Consider the following 6,000-nt stretch of genomic DNA (forward strand, 5'->3'; position numbering starts at 1 on the left):
TCTTTATTTTTAAAAGTGTATGCATTATAATCGACAGGCACTAAATCCAGTGTTGGTATCAACTCACAGATAATGCTACCACCTTCCTTGATTTTATAACTTTATTCTATACATTGGCTTGAATATAGATGAACGGATAGGGAGGTATTCCATTTAGGATTATACAATTAATACAATACAATTTATTTATGTATAACCCAAATTCACACTAAAGAACATCTGAGTGTGATGAGTTTGTAAGATTGTCAGATCTTCTTTATAATCCAGAGATGCAGATGTAATGTGATGGAATAGTCAAATATTGAGAAAAACTACCTCAGGATACAACTGGGTACAGTGGCATATTTAATATATGAGATGACTCATCTGCTTGAGCACAGTGAACATGTGTGTCATGGTATGGAGTCATACAGGGGCAGAATAGTGTCCTATGGTGCATCCAATCAAAGCGCTGTGCATCTACTCCTCTAGACAGGAAAAGGTCCATGGAGCTCACTGACCCATCTGTAGTTGGTGTAATATGTATTTTATCAGAAACAATTCTGGACACCCATCACCTAACTAATAAATGGTGGCAACCATGTATGGTTGTTCGCCTGGTTGAAAAAAGCACAAGGCAAAGCTTCAACAAAAGGTTGTATAGTAGATGACACAAGCTTCTCAATAAATCATTGCATAATCATCAGATGCCCTGAAAGGAATGAGAAGCAACTGTTATAGTTAATGGCATCTCACACCATGACAACTATTGTTCTGACTTTGTGCCTTTCAAGAATGTTGTCTGACATATCTTAATACAAAATTCAGAGAAGGACGATTGATTGTTGACACTAACCTGATGCTAGTCTACATCTGTACAGACTTTGAGTAGGACACCATACCTGTTGCAGCTGGTGATGCTGAGCACTTAAGGGTTCCAGGACCCTCAGTGATTTGTGAATCCATAGCCCAAAGCATTATCTGATCAATTATGAAAGAAGCTGCATTTTTGTAGATATTGGAAATTACTGACTGAAGCTCTGAGGTGGCTTGTGACATAAGCCACTTTTGACCCTAAGGTGATGTTTATATAGGCTTGCCAGGTGCTTCCCATTGGCTATGAAGGCCCTGTTACAAGTAACACTGGAACAGAACAGAATTACAGAAAAGTAAAGTTGTGCTTTACAAAACTGGATTTTGGTAGAAAAGTTTACCAATGGCTGTCATATCTAATTGTAAAGACATTCCAGCCCGGTCTTCTAGTTCAAGTGCATGTGACATGCCTTTCGGTCTTCTTTATTTTATATGTGTGACTGAGCATAACGCCCCCCTGAAGGCTCATACTACTTGCTGCCATGCATGCTTCTTGTCTTGCACAGTTCTTTGCATGACTGCACAAACTCTTAATTGGTTTTAACAGAAGTCAGAACTAACCTGCTTATCCCCTAATCGTCCCATCTAACCTTGAACACCCCTGAGAAAGTGAATGCCCCTTTCTTTTGAAACATTGCTGTTAATACTTCCCACGGTGGCCCAAGAGCCCTTGTTTCACTTGTCGCCTCCTGACCTTCTTATATGAGCAGATTTATTTTCTTACAAGTCTCATTGAGTCATAAAATCCGGTTTCTGTTCTTGTCCCACAAAAATGATTTGCTGTTCACCAAATTCATTTTTTGTATATAAATATTTACAGTTGACCTCATTGATGTATGTGGGTTCTCTACAAGTCATCAGGAGTTATTGTATAAAGGTATTGATTTTATCTTAGAGTAGCAAAATTCATTCAATATTTGTCTCTTACTTTTATTATTATCACAGAAATCAATATTTCTCTTTTTTCATTGCTGGTGAATTTGCAGCTCCCTGTAGCTGAACTGTGAATTTGCAGCTGATTTAGACATTATGATAAACAATATGGATTACCTATGGTGTTCCTCTGGATTTAGTGTAATACCTGTAAACTGTTTTCACATTGTTTTGCTTTAAAGCTAAGTGGTCTGAAAAATTATTTGCAACTTGCACCCAAGGGAAATCCATCCATCCATTTTCCAACCCGCTGAATCCGAACACAGGGTCACGGGGGTCTGCTGGAGCCAATCCCAGCCAACACAGGGCACAAGGCAGGAAACAATCCTGGGCAGGGTGCCAACCCACCGCAGGACACACACAAACACACCCACACACCAAGCACACACTAGGGCCAATTTAGAATCACCAATCCACCTAACCTGCATGTCTTTGGACTGTGGGAGGAAACCGGAGCGCCCGGAGGAAACCCACGCAGACACGGGGAGAACATGCAAACTCCACGCAGGGAGGACCCGGGAAGCGAACCCAGGTCCCCAGGTCTCCCAACTGCGAGGCAGCAGCGCTACCCACTACGCCACCGTGCCGCCCCCCAAGGGAAATTTTGTAGCTAATTACTGAAAAAAAATGATGATATTTATTACTTTTTGATAGTCACACTTTTTAGTCAAGTGAATAGCTGTGCATGAAGCAGACACCATTGCAAAGGATGGGATGAATGCAAAGGTTTTACGTCACTACAGAAAAAGGAAAATAATAGGCACATAAAAAATATTAATGATTTTCAATCTATTTTTCACTTAAGAGAAATAAGTGTGTCCATAACTGTCTGGTATATTAAAACTTTGTTGTTAATCCCTGTTTGTACTGCTTATAATGCAGCTCCAGTCTGGTAATTGTGTCAGTCAGTCAGTCATTGTCCAACCCGCTATATCCCAACACAGTGTCATGGGGGTCTGGTGGAGCCAATCCCAGCCAATGCAGGGCGCAAGGCAGGAACAAATCTCCGGGCAGGGCGCCAGCCCACTGCAGGGCACACACACACACACACACACACACACGCACACACACACACACACACACACACACACACACCAAAGACAATTTAGGATTGCCATTGCATCTAACCTGCATGTCTTTGGACTGAGCAGCTGGAGGAATCCCATGCAGACATGGGAAATGGGAAGCGAACCCAGGTCTCTTTACTGAGAGGCAGCAGCGCTACCACTGCACCACCATGCCACCCGGTAATTGTGTCAGGTTTTTAATATTAAAAACTTTTATAATCATTTTAAAAGATAAGAATCTGTAGTACACAGTATTTGCAATTAAGCTCATGCAGTCATTAGGCATACTGCTTTCTTAGATTCTTTTTTTAATGCTTTGTTTCGCCTTATACAATTTCTTGTATTAGGAATTTATTAGTTTTCGCATACCCCTTGGGGTCAGAGCACAGGGTCAGCCATTGTACAGCGCCCCTGGAGCAATTAAAGGTTAAGGGCCTTGCTCAAGGGCCCAGCAGAGTAGGATCACTTTTGGCAGTGACGGGGATTCGAACCGACAACCTTCGGGATACCAGCACAGATCCTTAACCTCAGAGCCACCATTCTGCCCTTAGCTGTAATTAATAAAGACACTTTATACCTGAAAGTGTAACTTCTGAACTTAACAGCTGTTCCTTTGTAAGTCTGGTGAAAATTGCAAATGTTTTGAAGGTAGTACAAACATTCTTTTCCAAGTGTGACTTCGAGAGTTATGGTTTTTGCTTAGCTCTGAAATTTAACACAGTGTGACTTTCGTGCCTTATAAACCTTTTGCTAACAGTTTATTTTAGGCTTAATCTATCATATGTATTATAGTCTTTTATTTTTAACTAATACACATTTAAGAAGCCATTGATATACAATATTCCTTATTAATGTAAATTATTATATCCACTTCAGGCTAGATCCTGGAAAAGAAAGTGTAACTCAGGTGGTACAAGCAAAACAATGACAGAATTTCCAAATAAGGATACTAGAATGTTCTTTAAAGGAAAAAACTAGAACATGTGCCTCTTCAGGCTAGAGTTTAGAGTGATGTCAAACTGAATATGTAAGAAACACTGTATTTTCTGTTTAATTATTTAAAATCATCAATTCAACAAAACCATTTGAAATACTAAGAAATGCAGCTAAGTTATATGTCAGTGCCCCCTTTGATGGACTGGCATAGCACCCAAACCTGCTGGGATTGGTTTCACCGCCCTACAGCCTTGTAATGAGTAAGTGGGTTTAGAGAAGGGATGGATAGTTTGATATTTGTTGCTTAAGATAGCATAATGGGTTACACTTTAAATAGTGTGTTTCCATTCGAGTATTGGCTCCATTCTTCCATAATATTCCAGAACTTATCCTGGTCAGCATTGCGTGCAGGGTAGCAACTGAAACCTAATAATAAACCAGTCAGGGCACACTTCCTCACTCCCTTGTCCATTTTAGAGTTATCATTTAGCGTACCTGCACATCTTTGGAATGTAGAAGGAAACCAGAGAACCTGGAGGAAACATAAAAATATACTGTATAATGTGAAATGGAAGACTCTACACAGACACAGTGCAGGCTGGAATATTGAGTCCAAGAGTGGTAAGTCAGAGGTGGTGTATCTAATACCAGTCATGGCACTTGTAGAAGACCGGTAATAGAATAATTTCATAATACTTTATTTGTTCTCTCTTGACCTATGTGTACTTTCAGAGCTTTTCCTCTGTATTCGCATGCGTAAATGTCTCCTAATCGGTGCTCCCTTTCTTGAACACATTACTGGAAAGCCTGTTTTTCAGACTGTCATTATTTTCGAGGAGCCTTTCTCGCCTCTTGTCCGGCTTTATACTTTCCATCTTAAAAGCTACTCTGTCAACATACCTCATATGCCTTTACTACTCCTCAAGTATCTCACACTTGCACTATCTCTTTCATTGTGTCACCAATGCCAAACTGACCAATCACATCAAAGCCAAACCGAGCAATCAGATTGTGAGAGGGACTGCAACACACAGACTTTAGTGTATTATTATAATGTGGATATATAGTATTATGTAACTATTCATATTGACATTGCTCTCTTACAATTCCTGGGCTTGCATTCTCTTGTAGGTAATGTTTTTCTGGAGTTTACACAATTTTATTGTCTCCAGGAACTCCAGTTTAAGTCAAAAATCCAGAAGATACAAACAGTAAGTTAATTGGCAACTCTGTATGGGTCCAGCTAATGTTTTTAACATTAACATCTACTCATTTGACTGACTGACTTTATCCGAAGTGACAGCAGTTGAGATACAATTTGTTACATTTCTTTTTCCAACTGAAACACAGACAGGAGGAGAGACTACTTTAGCATCACAAAACGTGAGTATTAGGATTTGAACCCACAGCCTCAGGGCTTGAAGTCCAAATCCTTAACCACTATGCTACACTGACAAGCATGAGTGTAGGGAGTGTGTATATAGTGAAGTATATAATAATCAGTATGTATATTTTTAAACATGTATATAGTAAAGATTGAATAGTTGATTTGTTTGGTGTCTGGAGCTAAAATCACCCTTTGCGTTTTGTCTTTTTATTTATTTTTCCCCACTACAGCAAATTCAGGCACCAGCTTGCTGCGACAGATTTGAATGAGGCTTTTTTCTTGCTGTTAGTTCATCACTATTCAAATGTCACCACCTGCGGACACAGAAGGTTTTGCCATTATCTTTTTTGCAACTGTGTGAAGTAGCCTGATAGCTCAGGGTAAAGCAGATGATAAAAAACAAACCTAAGGGAATCTGTGTGTTTCAACAGTTTGGTTTTGATAAGCGTGGAAGATAAAGCAGCACTGACAGGCACCCATATCATCTCCTCGTTTTGTCTCGGTTCTGCTTAAAACACTTTCAAAATCACATTATATTTCCTTCTTGTTTAAGACAAACAACATGAGGCTCACTTTCTGGGGGTGGGAACACTGATAGGCTAGTCAGAATTCTATGGTTCAAATGTCGCAGTGTAAAAATTAAACAATAATGAAGATCATCTCCCCTGCCTCCCCAGAAAAAACAAGTCAAAGTGACTTAAAGAATTCAAACACAGCTGAGATTGCAAATGTGTGCACGCCAGAGGGCTCCTTCAGATGTTAGAGAAAGGACAGTTTACATAGGTGCAGTAAGCACACACAAAGTTGATTACTCATCTGTTCATC

This window comes from Erpetoichthys calabaricus, chromosome 17 (genome assembly GCF_900747795.2).
Source record: "Erpetoichthys calabaricus chromosome 17, fErpCal1.3, whole genome shotgun sequence".
Lineage (NCBI taxonomy): Eukaryota > Metazoa > Chordata > Cladistia > Polypteriformes > Polypteridae > Erpetoichthys > Erpetoichthys calabaricus.